The following is a 15,037-nucleotide window of genomic DNA, read 5'->3' as shown; positions in this document are numbered from 1 at the left end:
AAAAAAAAAAAAAAAAAAGCTCTTCTGGGTGTCTGTTTCTGACTAGAAACCCACGATGGTGGATTCTAAATGAGAAGAGCCTGGGGTGATCGTCCTGTCTGGCCCCCTCTTCCAGGCAGACCTGTCAACTTTGAGAGAAGTTGAGTCAACAAAGCTTTGTGAGGAGCTGGCCCTTGTGGTGCTGGGCTGGGCTATTTTTAAAGGCCTTTGGAGACGTGGAACAGTTTTGGGCAGGGAGAGAGTTGGCCTGGGTACTTTTCCTCTGTAGAAGGCCTTATTAGGGGTGGGCCGCCGGAGGTGGCGGTGGGTTCATTGACCTCCTGTCTGCCTCCCACACTGACGTCAGCTCCTTCAATGCAGGCCCTTGTGTGTGGCACTCACAGCTGTGTTCCCCCCATGTGTTGGCCTTTGGTAGGTCCACAGAATGAAAAGCTTCCCAACAGGACAAGCAGAGAAAGCCCCCAGCTTGTTCTCCAGTCCCCAGATGGGCTTCCTTCTGATGGGTAGTAGAGCCATCTGCTCTTTGTTCTGGGGGATTCTGTGTATGGGGTCAAGAGGAGCTCGCCGGGAAGGACTCTCAAATGTCAGAATCTCCTGGTTGATTAACACACACAAAGGTGCCTGGGCTGCCTGCCCAGATTTCCGATTCCTGGGCTGGGGCCCAGGAATTTGCATCCTTGACACGTGTTCGTGGTACAGATTGTGGTCCTGGGGAACCCGGATTGAAGACCACAGATCTGGTGTATGCTGGGGGTCCTAGCCTACAGCTGGCCGCAGTGCCCTGGAGGCCCACAGGGGAGCCACAGGTCCACGTCACTGCACTGGGCAGTGTCCTTGGTGGGTGACTCTGGCTCTGTCTGTGGTAGTCTGTGTGTGTGCAGAAGAAGGAATGTTCTAAAGGCTCCAGGAGTGTGGTCCTCACTGGACACGCCGGGATTCTGCCTGGCTCCAGCCCTAACCCGATCCTCAGCCTTCCACCAGCAACAGGCTAGGGAGAGGTGGATGGGGTCGCCCTGCAGCGAAGAGTTAGACGGTGGCGGTCAGCGTTGCAGGCGGCCCAGTTTCTTTGAGGTCTGGCCCACACTTTTCCAACCTGCTGGTGAGGCTGCTGGCATCCTTGTGTGCCTGGCTGTGGGACGGGCCAGTCCCCTCACCTACCTGAGCCTCTGTTTCCTCATCTGCAAAATAGGTGTGCTCATGGTACCTGACCAAGGGGACGTGAGGAGTCAGCGGGTAACTCATGTGCAGCATGGGGCCTGCTGCGCGGCGTGGGATATGTGGTCAGTAAATGCCACAGATTGTTAGTAATGTTTATTTGTTCTTTATTTTTGGAGACAGGGACTGGCCCTGCCACCCAGGCTGGAGTGCAGTGGCGCAACCATGGCTCACTTAAACCTTGACCTCTTGGGCTTAAGCGATCCTCCTGCCCCAGCCTCCCTAGTAGCTGGGATCATGGGTGTGCAACGCCACACCTGGCTAATTAAACTTTTTTTTTTTTTTTTTTTTTTTTTTTTTTTTTTTTTTTTTGTAGAGTTAGGGTCTTGTCCTAGGCTGGTCTCAAACTCTTGGCCTCAAGCAATCCTCCCGCCTTGGCCTCCTAAAGTTCTGGGATCACAGGCCTGAGCCCCGTGTGCAGCCTTAATACAGTTTTGACCATACGATACAGCTTCATCTCGAACTTGGCTTTTCTGTGTTTTGTGGGCGAATTTCTTCTCTCCATAGAGGAATCTTCCTACAACCCCGGTCTCTGTGCCTGGCACACGGAAGAGGACCTCTGTGACAGCTGTGCCTGAATCCCAGCAGGGGCTGCTCTGACGTGCGGCGGCCTCCCCAGCCCCACTGGTGAATCGTGAAGCCGCCCTGGCCCGTTCCTCAAGTGCTCACTGTGCCAGGCACAGAGACGGAGGAGTGACCGAGAGAGACGGAATTCCTGCCCTCAGGAGGAAACCAGTCAGGTTGCCTGAACACTCGAGCATGGGGTGCGAGCCACTTATGGTGGTCTGAGCTGCATCCACGTAAAGGCTTCTGAGGCCATGGCAGGCCCAAGCCAGCCAGGCCCCAGAGGCAGAACCCCTACCCTCCTTCCTGCTCCTTCTCCTTCTCCTCTGGATGTTTGCAGGCACTTCCTGGGACCCTCGGTCCAGGACTCAGGGGTGGCCATTTCCTCCTTGTTGCTCTTGCTCAGCCCAGGCTCTGCCTTGACCTTGGCTGCCAACCTTGACTCTCTTCTGCCTTTTCCCTGATGCCCAGAATGGTGCCTGGTACGCAGGAGCTTGTGGAGGGCAGGAGCCCGCGGCTGACGCCTCTGTGACCCAGAGCAGAGGATGGGTCCCGGGCTCCAGGTTGGGATCAGCAGTTGGGCTCTTGGGTCTCCCTGGTCGTGGACTATTCTGGGGCCCATGAGGGTCCCTTCCTCTAGGGCAAGGAATATGCTCTGATCATCACTCCCCACCCGACTCTGCTCAACCAGGCGGGGCAAGCGGCTGCCTTTGGGAGGCAGTCACTGGAGCCCATCTTGGTGGGACAAATATGGGGGTTGCGTGATGGCTGCATGGTGACACGGGGGCCCCAGAGCCAGGCACAGGGTGAGCCTCAAGGAGAGGAAAGGACCTATGCAAGGGAGCAGCTCCTGCAGTCCCCATGCGTCCCGTGTGCGTGGGAGTGAACCCAGTAGGTCTTTGCTTTCTCTGAGAGTCGAGCCGAGCAGCAGCGGGAGGGACTGAGGCGGACTCTCGGCATCAGGGTGGGCATCTGGGCAGGAGACATCACCTGCATTATTAGGAGGGGCCTCGATCCCCTGGGGTGTGGGGCTGGGTCCTCGCTCGGGCTTGGGGACCTTGGGCAAGTCCCTCGGCGTCTCTGAGCACCAGTTTGCTCATCCATCAGACATGCCTGCCGCCTCCAGGGATCTAAACAGGAGAAGCTTTGCAGTCTGGGGAGCGGGCCAGAAAGGGAAAGGGGCTGTTTGGCAGCAGAGTCCTGTGGGGGAAGGAGGGCTCAGGGGCCAGTTCTGCAGTTCTGGCCTCTTCCTTGGGCAAGCGCTGTCTCACGGGCTTCACTTCCCTCCTCTGGAAAATGCGTGCTTATGGAAGGCCTCAGCGCTGGGCAGGATTCTGGGAATAGGAAGGGTTTAGCCTGGTACCTGGTTCTGAGGGGAACCTTTATTTATATTTAATTAATTAATTTTTTTTTGAGGCGGAGTCTCACCCAGACTGGAGTGCAATGGCACGCTCTCTGCTCACCGTAACCTCCGCCTCCCAGGTTCAAGCGACTCTCCTGCCTCAGCCTCCCAAGTGGCTGGGATTACAGGTGTGTACCACCACACCCGGCTAATTTTTGTATTTTTAGTAGAGACGGGGTTTCACCGTGTTGGTCAGGCTGGTCTCGAACCCCTGACCTCATGATCCTCCTGCCTCAGCTTCCCAAAGTGCTGGGATTACAGGCGTCAGCCACCACCTGCACTGTGCCCAGCTTATATTTTTATTTTTATAGATATGGGGTCTCATTATGTTGGCAGGGCTAGTCTTGAACTTCTGGCCTCAAGCGATCTCCTCCCATCTTGGCCTCCCAAAGTGTTGTATTACAGGCATAAGCCACTGCGCCTGGCTATGAGGGGAACCTTTCAAAGCTCTCCTGGCAGCAGCTGATCCTAGGGGTGCAAGTCTTCCGTGTCCAGGGCAGGAGGGCCAAGGGGGCCTGGGGCTGCCCCCTTCTGCAGAGAGGGAACGGGTGGCTGGTGAATGGCAGGGACTCACCTGGGCCCTAGAGCACAGCCACTTCCTCACAACCTCTTCCTGCCCTTTCTGCCTCCTCGGGCTCCAGGTTAAATGGGACCCAGCTTCTCCTGTCCCTTCGCCATCCCGCAGGGTTTTCCCATCTCCCTGTGTCAGGGGAAAGCCCTTTCCGAACCTGACAGAGCCCTTGGGATCAGACCTAGCTCCCCCTGCTCCCAAGGACTGTCTTGAGCCCCTTTGGGGCAAGGCGTGGGTAGTGGGGCGGGGGTGTCCTGTCGAGTGGGCCGGGGCTGTGTCACCTGCTGGGAGGTCACAGGAAGGAATTTGGACATTGTCTGGGCTGCATAGGGAGCCGTGAAAGGGAGGTGTGGAGACACTAGATTTGGGTTTAGAAAGATTGCTGTTGGCTGTGGGCCACAGAATGGACTGGGGGGAAGAGGGGGGGTAATGGGGACTGGAGGTGATCATGGAGATGAACTGGGGTATTGGTGGGGATGACATGAAAGACAGATTCCAGATATATTTAGGAGGAAGACTCAGTAGGGCTTCATATGTAATTTTCTTTTCTTTCTTTTTTTTTGAGACAGAGTCTCATTCTGTCGCCAAGGCTGGAGTATAGAGGTGAGATCTCGGCTCACCGCAACCTCCACCTCCCAGGTTCAAGCAATTCTCCTGCCTCAGCCTCTCAAGTAGTTGGGATTAGAGGCGCGTGCCACCACACCTGGCTAATTTTTGTATTTTTAGTAGAGATGAGGTTTCACCATATTGGTCAAGCTGGTCCCGAACTCCTGACCTCAGGTGATCTACCCGCCTTGGCCACCCAAAGTGCTGGGATTACACGTATGAGCCACCGCGCCCGGCCTCATAGTTTTTATTACTGTGTAAATTGGGGATTATCTACTTTTTATTTTCTAACTTAAAAAAACCTGACAGTTCTGAGTGTTTGCCTGTGTCATGAACTACGCTTTTAAAGCATGATTTTTTTTCATGGTGCATCGTCTGAACAGAACATATTTAATCCTGTCATTGGACAGTTAGGCGCTTCCTCCCATGTTAAAAATGCCGTGATGAGCATCTTCAGTAAATCGTTGCATGAATGTCGCTGTACTAAATCTCTGCACTTATCTTTTCTTGAAGATAAATAGCCCAACGTGGGGTTATGGAGTTAAAAGGCTGGGGACGTTTTGAAAGGCTTTTGATTAAAAATTGCTGAATTGCTCTCCAGAAAGGATGCTCCAATTTACATTTTCAGCCAAAGTGAATGAGAGAGTGCCTGTTTCTCTGCATTCTTGCCAGCACTGGGTATTACTGTTTTTCCTCATTCTTGCCAATTTTATGGGGAGGAAAAGAGGTGGCTCACTGTCTTAATGTTTATTTCTTTGATTACTGTGAAACAGAATCCTAGAATCTTTCAGCTGGAGGATACTCTTGGGGCCAAGTAGTTCAATGCCCTCATTTTACAAGTAGGCAAATTAAGTGCCAGAAAGGTGAAGGGTTTTCCTCAAGGTCACACAGCAAATTCGTGGCAAGAACCGATTCCTTCCTGTCAGGGCAGCACCCACTGTGCCGAGGTGGGTTGTCTGCTGGGATTCAGATAAGGATGTCTTGCTTTCTGTCTGTCTGTCTGTCTATCTATCTATCTATCGATCGATCGATCGATCGATCGATCGAGATGGCAGCTCACTGCATCACCCAGGCTAGAATGCAGTGGCGGGATCTCAGCTCACTGCAACCTCCACGTCCCAGGTTCAAGCTGTTCTCCTGCCTCAGCCTCCCAGGTAGCTGGGATTACAAGTGTGCAGCACCACACCTGGCTAATTTTTTTTTTTTTTTTTTGAGACCAAGTCTTGCTCTGTCTCCTAGGCTGGAGTGCAGTGGCATAATCTCGGCTCACTGCAACCTCCGCCTCCCAGGTTCAAGCAGTTCTCCTGCCTCAGCCTCCCGAGTAGCTAGGACTATAGGCATGCACCACCATACTCAGGTGATTTTTGTATTTTTTGGTAGAAGCAGGGTTTCACCATATTGGTCAGGTTGGTCTTGAACTCCTGACCTTGTGATCTGCCCACCTTGGCCTCCCAAAGTGCTGGGATTAGAGGTGTGAGCCACCGTACCTTGCCTAATTTTGTATTTTCAGCAGAGATGAGGTTTCGCCAGGTTGGCCTGGTTGGTCTCAAACTCCTGACCTCAAGTGATCTGCCCACCTTGACCTTCCAAAATGTTGGGATTACAGACGTGAGCCCCCGCGCCCGGCCTAGGGATGTCTCACCTTCTTCATTGAAGTCTTCTGCTGGGGTTCATCTTGCCCCAAATATCTCTAGCACCCTGGTAAGGAAAAAGCCGATGTAAGTTAAAAAGCACATCATCATTACGGTCATAACAAGATGAATCAGTTTTCATATTCTGTGTGTGAACTATTTACCAGGGCAGGGAGCGTCACAGCTTACTTTGCAGCATTTCCAGGTAACTTGAGATTGGGGGCATAGTTTGACCGAGGGCAAGACAGCAGGTGCTGAAGCCTTGAAGTTCAGTTCTGCTGTTTTCTGGCTGGGCGATCCTGGCCAGCTCCTTACGTCTCTGAGCTCCCAGGTCCCTTGTGCATGAGACAGGGATGGACGCACGGGGATCTGCACATAGTAAGTGCTCAGTAAATGCTCTCCCAGGAAGGAGGCGGCTGGACCGGCCGTGTCAGGGACAGCTGTTCTTGGCCACTCCCTGGGCAGTCACAGAGTGAGGTGTCACAGGCTCTCGGCTGAATTGGGAGTGAGTGGCAAATGTAGAGAGCCTCTGTGGTGGCCTGGCTGGGTTGGTGGCCGGATTGTTCTGTATCCAGCTCCTGGCTTGGTGTGTTGGAGAGGGAGAGGTGGCTGTGGCAGGCGGGTTTTAGGCTCGGGCTGCCCAGGGGCTCAGGGCGGACAGCAGCCTCCCTGGACTTCAGTCCCAGAACCATCATGGCCTGGACAGTGGCTTTGGAGTCACTAGTTCCTTCTGGGACTCAGTTTCCCTTTCTGTACAATGTTCAAATTGCCAGACAGTGAGACTGGGTGGAAAGGTATGCCAGGGCCCCAGGGACGGAGCGTGCTTGGGCTCTGGTGTTCACGACCCGGGCCCTTGGATCTTCTCAGCCTCAGGCGTGGTTTGTAGCCTCTTGACGCCTCAGTTTTTGTATCTGTGAGTTGGGGATAAGGGACTTCTACAATGCAGAGCTGTGTGTGGGGTTTGGAGTAACAGACGTTGAACTTGGTGCCTCATGTCGGTACTCCCTCTGCTCACCAGTGGTGGTGGAGGATCTGCCGGCCACAGTGCGGGACGGTCAGGGGCTGTCGCTGTGGTGAGAGTCTGGTATTAGGCACGTTCCGTGTAGCCCAGGCCTGTCCGTGGTGTTCACGTGTGTTCGTCACCAAGGTCCACCCAGGAGCCCTGTGGGGTCCTTGTTTTACAGATGAGGAAATGGAGGCTCAGAGTGGACAAGAGCTGGCTGATGGTCCCACGGCTGGAGAGTGGTGCCGCTGGGGTCTGACCCCTGTCCCCTCTCAGCCTGGAGCCCATACACTGAAACGCTGGGACACGGTGAGGGGCCCTTCTTAGTGGAGGTGCCAGGGAGCTGCCACGGAGGCGTGCAGGTGAGCGTGAGCAGGCCTGGGTGCCTGGCGTGGGTGTTGCAGGCAGGGTGGGTGCTTCAGGGCACGTGGGCAAGTCCCGATTCACATGGGCACGCTCCGAGCGTGAGTGACGGGGTCACGGCGTGTGTCAGGAGTGGGTGAGCCGGCACGCCTGTGCGCACGCGTGTGGCGGTGGGTGAGGGCAGTGCTGTGCAGGTTGTAAATGTCGGTGTGCCTGGGGGTGGGGGATGCTGGGGAGAGAGGCACAGACAGGCTGGGAACCGCGCCAAAGGCTGGGAGCTCAGCTGCCACTCTGGGACTGGGTGACAAACTGCCACTCCCCGAGACAGTGGGGGAGTATCATGGTCTCGGGGAGGTGACAGCAATGATGACCACTGTTACCCAGTGGACACTCAGGGCCAGGAATGCTGAGTGCTGCCTTCTCCCCAAAGCCCTGGGAGTAGGGACTCTCATACCCATTTTACAGATGAAGAAAGGGAGGCCCAGGCAAGTTGAGCGGCTCAGGCTCAGCTCTTTGTGTTGCTAGAGCCACGCCCTTCCCACTAGGCACCCACCTCCCACCATCTCTGTGAGCCTCAAAACCTTAGAGCTGCCTGCCAAGGGTAGGGAGCTCCCCATCCCAGGGAGCATCCAAGCCACTGCTGGAGCCTCAGACACTGGCCAGGTGTCCCGGATTCCTGCGCTGGGTGTGAGGTTGGTGGTGGGTAGGATCCTTCTTGCTGGTTCCAGAGGTTCTGCCTTCTGCTGGGGATATGGGGCAGCCTCCACCAGGAAGGAGGCAGAGCTGAGGCCTCGTGGAAAGGCAGCAGGAGGAGAAGCGCTGATGAGAGTGTGGGCCGCAGCTGTGCCCTGGCCTCAGCGGCATCCTCAGCCTCCACCCATCCTAGTGGAGGCTCAGGCGCTGGGCTGATCTCAGTGGTGATCCTCCCGCCCTGGGAACTCAGGAGCAACGTATCCCATCTTTTTTTTTTGAGTCGGATCTGGCTCTGTCTCTAGGCTGAAGTGCAGTGGCGCTGTCTCGGCTCACTGTAACCTCTGCCTTCCGGGTTCACACGATTCTCCTGCCTCAGCCTCCCAAGTAGCTGAGACTACAGGTGCACGTCAGCACTGCACCCAGCTAATTTTTGTATTTTAGTAGAGACAGGGTTTCACCATGTTGGCCAGGATGGTCTCGAACTCCTGACCTCGTGATCCACCCACCTTGGCCTCCCGAAGTGCTGGGATTACAGGCATGAGAGACCGTGCCCGGCACAGTGTACCCCATTTTATGTGCTGCACCACCCCTTCTCCTGGGAAGCCCTGTCCTGGACAAAGTGGTGAGAACTGAGTGCCCCTGGCCATCCTGCCCTGCCCATCCTGCCCTGCCCTGTGCCTGGCTCAGCCTGGGTGCCTTCGGAGGTATCTGTCTGATGGAGAAAGAGACCAAGTCTTCATAGGTGCAGTGTGGGCTTGGGGGCATGGTAGCCGAGGGGACCCCCGTGACTTTAAGCACAAGATGTGGGGCCACATCTTGTGGTCTTTGGTGTCTGTGGGGTGCGTGGCCCGGGGCATCTTTGCCCCTGCAAAAGGCTGGAATCCTTCTGAAGAGTTCTTCCATGCAGTGCTGTGGTCTGCTCTCCCTGGTGACCAGGACAGGACCTGCCGGTGCTCCTGACCTGCAATCTTTCGGGGAAGGGGGACAGCCAGGGAGTTCAGAGTTGGGTCCTGGCTCCAGCCTGGCCTGCTATGGCCTCTGACTGCCGCTCTTAGGGCCGCTGTCTCCCCATCCATTCCACTCTTTATGAGATGTGGTGTCACCATTTCTCAGCTCCGTGTGCCCTGACCGTGCTGCGGGTGGAGGTGCTCCTTGCCCAGGAGGGGGTGCAGGGTAGCTGCACTTCTGAGCCACCGAGGGAGGCCCAGGAAGCTGGTGAGGCATCCAGGCCACGGTGCTCTGAATCCCCTGGCAGGGGAGCAGGGGGAGGGCGGGAGGAATGTGGCTTTGAGGAATGTTTAACCCAAGGCAGAAATAGCGCTCTGCCTTTTTATTTCAGGCTCGAGTTTTCAGCAGGGAAGTGGGTTCAGTGTGCTTTCCTCTCCCCAGCTGTGGGGCCACAGCCACCCCGGCTCTCCCACAGCCCTGGCCTTTGGGGATAGAAAATGGCCTTTCTTTCTTTTGCCCCCCATTCCCTCCCTCCCTCCCTCCCTCCCTCCCTCTCTTCCTTCTTTCCTTTCTTTCTTTCTTCTGCTATGGGGAACAGAAAAAGCCCTGGACTTGGAACTAAACAGAGCTGCGTTAATCCTTGGATCTCCACTTCTAGCCCTGTGACCACTTCCTTCCCTGGATCTGTGCAGAATTGGGAAAGGGATGCTGGGCTGAGATGGCTTTCCTGGTGGCCTGGTGTCTGGGGCTCCTCTCAGGACCTGCAGGCCTGGATTCAAATCCCAGCTTCTCTACTCGTTAGCTCTGGGACCTTGGCCTGGCCTTTCCCACCGAGCTCTCAGATTCCATCTGTGAAATGGGCAGATGCTTCTCAGGACTGTGAGTGGGATTCATGGGAAAACATTGGTGACGGGGCCTGGCACGGCACATCCCAGGCTTTTAATTCCTCCGCTGCGTCCTGGTCCCGGCGTCTTCACCTGTGAAACAGGAAGACAATGCCTCTTGTAGGCGTTTCGCCAGGTTGGATGAGGGAGCCATGCAGAGTGCTGGGGCGGCCCAGAGGCACCTCTTCATCAGACCCAGCCCTCTGCCTCCTCCCACTGGCCACGGGTGGGACCCATCTTCATCCACACTTGCACCAGAGCCCAACGGCTACTTCCAGGGGAGGTGTCTCTGGGGTTGGCCTCCTCCTCAGTCCTGGTGGTGACGGCATGCTTCCCTGCCCCCTGCTTCAGCTGGGAGCCATGAGGACTGACTGCATCTCATTGCGAGGCTCCCAGAACAGAGCCTGCGCGTATTGTTGGAATGAATGAGAAAACAAGTACATAAATGAGCAAGCCAATGAATGAACGAAGTTCCTTCTTATCCATCTTGGGCTTTGCTTTCTGTTTCTGTCCAGCCCCCTCCTATCTCCTGGGCTGGGGGAGGGGGGTTTCCTCCGTGGCGAGGGGATCCTGAGAGGTGGGGATGTAGGGAGGCTGGGCCCCAGCTGGCCAGACCTCGTGAGGACCTCAGACCCCTCTCACCTTCTGGGGCTGGGGAGCTGAGGAGGGGTCCAAGCCGCCAGCCAGCAAGCCCCTCCTCTGGGCCCTGTTCCTGCCTCTTTGTAGGAACCAGAAGATTCCTGTTCAAAGGCAGGAGCTGGGGCTATTTTTGGCACTGTGGGGGAAACAGCCAATGCTTTCCTTCTGTTCAAAAATATATGGTGTGTGTGCTGGGCAGAGGAGGAGCTTGGGCATTCAAAGCCTGTGCTGGCCGGGTTCCTGCTCCTTGGCCTGTGGCCCCTCCGCCCCCTGCGTGCCCAGCAGCCCACTCGGCCTTGCCGGGCCATTAGTGTCTTCAGGCTTCCTGTGATGCGGCCCTTGCTGCGCCCGAGCGGAACATGATGTCAATTAAAATGAAGAGCAGCTGTCAAAATGATTCCCCAGCTCAGGCTCCGAGGGGCTGGGGACGGCCTTGAGAGGGATCTAGGTGCCTCTCAGGGAAGGAGGCCCAGCCAGCAGGGAGCAGAGGGGAGGCCCTGGGACGTGTGGGGGTGTGTGTCTGGCCAAAGGGGTTCCTGGGCCACCTTGCCAGCCCTTACTCCTTGATTCAGACTGTTTATGGAACAATTGCCCTGTGCCAGGCCCTTCGGATGCTGGGGACACAGGGCAGGCTGGCTGGCCGGATTTCTGGCCCTGCTGGTATTCACAGTTTGGCGGGGAGGCAGATGTCGGGCCAGGATAAGCGTCAAGACAGGGCTTTGCACAATGCACTGGGAATCTCCCTGGTCTGGGGTGCATCTGGGAGGGCTTCCTGGAAGAGGTAATATTGCAGTTGAGACCCGGGGCTGGGGTTACCAGATGTACTAAAAAATGATTTCCTGTTTATCTGATATTTGAACTTAACAGGGTATCTGCATTTTTGTTTGTTGAATTTGACAGTGCTACTTGAGGGAGAAAGAAGTTTGTGGGGAGGGTTTGCGTTGGGCACGGTGAGAGTACTTGTTCCTGGTCAGTCCTCACCTTCCAGGGCCCTCCAACCCCCAGCCCCAGGAAGGGGTGAGAGACACACAGCTCAGGCACTAGCCAGATGGGTCACAGAAGCCACACAGCCACGCCTGTGTCACAGCAAGTAGAGCAGGGAACCATCTGAATGGAAGCGCCTTCCAAGGAGGTGTTAAGGTTTGGCAACTCCGGGGACCTGAAATTGCTCAGTGACTGCACACAGAGGGTCTGCGGCCGCGAGGGCACTGGTGGCGGGAGGGCTCGTGCTGTGCCCCCTCCACCCGGCTCCAGGTGTGCAGGGCACTGACGAGCAATTGAGCAGCTCAGAGATGAGCTCATGTGGCCAGAAGCAGATCCACGGAAGTCCCTCGGCCTCTCTGAGCTGTGGCTTCCTTATGAGTGGGGTGCTGGTGGCCCCTGCTTCGGGAGGTCCCTGGAGAGGTGGCTTGGGGGGGCAGTGGGTTGGCCCCTCAGAGTTGTTGGCTGACCCAGCAGGGCAGAGACCCCGCTAGGAGGGGCGTCTTGGAAAGCAGGAGAGTGAATGTGAGGCCGCAGGGCACACCCGGGAGACGGGCCTTGCCCAGGGAGGCACCCGCAGGCATCCCAGTCAAGGTCACGGTCCGGCCTCCAGTGAGCTTCGGCCAGGCTGAGGGGTCTGCGCCTGTGCCTTTCTGTGCCCCATCGCCGCCATCCCTGGGTCCTCCAGCTCTCTAAACACCATGACAAGGACCCTGATGAGTCACTCCGTGCCTCCTCCAGGAGGGCAGGTCAGGGCTGAGCCTCCACCCTCTGCTCTTAAAGGGCCAGAGCCAGAGCCACTGCCTGCTGGTGGCCGGGGCTGCCTGGGTGCCAGCAGCAGCCCTCGCCAACCCTCTGCCAGTTGCCCTAGAAGGCATGTCCCGGAACCTCCCGTGGTCCCTGCAGGAGCTGTTCTGCCCCTGTGTGGCTCAGGGGCCAGACCTCCATGCTTTAGGAGCAGATCCGCAGCATTCTGGGAGGGGACGTGCTGGCGGCAGCCGACACTGGTTCCACCCCGGGTGCCGCCCTTGCTCAGTCTCTGCGTCCCTGCCACTGCTCTCTCTGCCTCTCCCTGTGTGGGGTGCCTTGCACCTTCACTGGGGTCTCTCTTCACCTCTCATCTCTGCTCCATCCTGGGAGCCTCTCAGCGCTTCCATTCAAAGCGTTCCCTCCTCTGCTGGCCGTGACATTAGGTGCGACCGTGTGCCTTCTGTGACCAATTTGGCTTCTGCCTGAGCTGTGATGGAGACCAGCTGTGTGTCTCCCACCCTTTCCTGGGGCTGGTGTTGGCGGCCCTGGAGGGTGAGGACTGAAGCAGGAATGTGGGGACTAGGGTGGGGGAGGCAGATGCCCCATGATCCAAAGTGGGGGGATGGGGGTGACGCCTGCTCGGCTTCTTGCAGTCCCTGCTCCTCCTGGATGCCCCTGTTACTGGCCCTGGCCAACCGGCCTAGTCTTTAGGCGCTGTGACTCCTATGTTAATAATGGTGGCAATTGTTAATATTTTGGGACACTGGCTGTGTCCTCTCCGCCTGGACCATGCCACGCTGCCTCTGGAAAAGGCTCTGTTCTCATGAGATGTGGCTGCTTGCGGTCCCTTGAACTCACTGGGTTCTGGATGGCTTCTGAGCTCTGGACCTGCAGCCTCCCCTGGAAAGGGCTGCTGCTTCCCCTTTGCCTGGCTAAGGCCTGCTCATCAGCCCTTTCCTCAGGGAGCGAGCCTGACCCCCTAGGATGGGAGGGTTCCTGCTTCACATTTTCATTAACCCTGAACTTTCCTTTTTTTTTTTGAGACGGGGTCTCTCTTTGTCACCCAGGCTGGAGTGCAGTGGTGCGATCTTGGCTCACTGCAACCCTGCCTCCTGGATTCAAGCGATTCTCCTGCCTCAGCCTCCTGAGTAGCTGAGATTACAGGTGCCCACCACCACACCTGGTTAATTTTTTGTATTTTTAGTAGAGACGGTGTTTCTCCATGTTGGCCAGGCAGGTCTCGATCTCCTGACCTCAAGTGATCTGCTTCCTTTGACCTCCCAAAGTACTGGGATTACAGACGTGAGCCACCACGCCTGGCCTGCAGTGAGCCTTGATTGCACCACTGTACTCCAGCCTGGGTGTTGACAGAGGGAGACTTTGTCTCAAAAAAAAAAAAAAAAAGGAACTTACAGGTTTGCATCATCATAGCACAGAAAGTATGGTGGGATCGCAGGCACTTGCCACCATGCCTGGCTTATTTTTGTATTTGTAATTAGACATGGGGTTTTGCCATGTTGCCCAGACTGGTCTCAAACTCCTGACCTCTGGTGATCCACCCTCCTTGGTCACCCAAAGTGCTGAGATTACAGGCATGAGCCACTGGGCCCTGCCGAACTTTCATTTCTTATGACAGAGAGACAGCTGTGTGGGTGTGTGCTAACAGGGTGTCTCCCCTGTTATATCAGGGACTTGGAGGACAGGAACCTGTGTCTGGGTCATTGCTGTGTCCCTGGAGCCCAGCTCAGGTTCTGACCCATTGGGGTTGCCCAGGAATTAATTGCCGGATGAAGGAAGGGGTGAAAATCCTGTTTGTTCCTTTAGTCACCCTGCAAGAAAGGTATTGTGACCACCACTATTCTCATTTTACAGCTAAGGAAACTGAGGCTCAGAGAGGTGAATTTAGCTGCCCAAGGTCACACAGGGGCTAATGAGTCAGTTTAGACAAAGACCCTTCCTCCGTGCCTTCCACAGTGTCTGACCTCGGCAGTTTGGAAAATTCTTGTGGAATGGGACTGATCTGAATCCCTGAGTGCTGGGCTTGGCTCTGAAACGTTTAAGAGGGTCTCCACCAGGAGCCTTGAGAAAACTACACACATACAGATTTCCCCAAGGTCTCGGCTGGGCTCGGTGGCTCACGCCTGTAATCCCAGCACTTTGAGAGGTCGAAGTGGACGGATCACTTGAGGTCAGGAGTTCGAGATCAGCCTGGCCAACATGGTGAAACCCACCTCTACTAATAATACAAAAATTAGCCGGGTATGATGGCACACACCTGTAATCCCAACTACTCAGGAGGCTGAAGCAGAATTGCTTGAACCTGGGAGGTGGAGGTTGCAGTGAACCGAGATCGCGCCGCTGTACTCCAGCCTGGGCAACAGAGTCAGAGTAAGAGTGTGTTTGAATAAAAGAAAAAAACCCCAAAAACTAGTTCTGGAGCTCTGGGCAGGTGGCTTCGCCTCTGGAAGCCTCTGTTTCCTAATCTGGGTAGTGGAGATCATCAGAGTCCTTGCCTCATAGCGTCATTTGGTCATTCAATGAGATTAATGCAGGCAAAATGCTTAGCCTGGACCAGCACATAGCAAGCAGCTAATGATTGGCAGCTTTTTCTTCTCATTATTCCCGGAGGTCACAGGATGAAATGCATCGTCCTGCAATTTTACTTGAGAGTTTTGTTGTGGGGGAAGGGAGTTATTTACCCTACAGAGAGATGAAAATCAATGTATTTTACAACTTTACAGTAAAGAAACACTCACATATGATGAGGCAGAATGCAACTTTGTAGAA

At 55.7% G+C, this 15,037-nt stretch overlaps 1 protein-coding gene and 1 long non-coding RNA gene across 2 annotated transcripts in view; one reads left to right on the top strand and one right to left on the bottom strand.

Moving 5' to 3' along the window:
• The window catches only part of NCS1 (neuronal calcium sensor 1), a 63,956-nt gene that overhangs the window by 2,435 nt on the left and 46,484 nt on the right, over positions 1-15,037 (top strand). The window lies entirely within an intron of this gene.
• On the bottom strand, positions 9,565-13,160 carry LOC108283006. Its single transcript, XR_001816646.2, has 3 exons — positions 13,015-13,160; positions 10,136-10,284; positions 9,565-9,973 (listed from the first exon to the last, which is right to left on the bottom strand). It is a non-coding gene; the product is annotated as an uncharacterized LOC108283006 (long non-coding RNA).

The sequence above is a fragment of the Cebus imitator genome, unplaced genomic scaffold (genome assembly GCF_001604975.1).
Source record: "Cebus imitator isolate Cc_AM_T3 unplaced genomic scaffold, Cebus_imitator-1.0 Scaffold254, whole genome shotgun sequence".
Classification (NCBI taxonomy): Eukaryota; Metazoa; Chordata; class Mammalia; order Primates; family Cebidae; genus Cebus; species Cebus imitator.
Note: the sequence above shows the minus strand (reverse complement) of the source record. Positions and strands in the feature narration are given on the sequence as shown.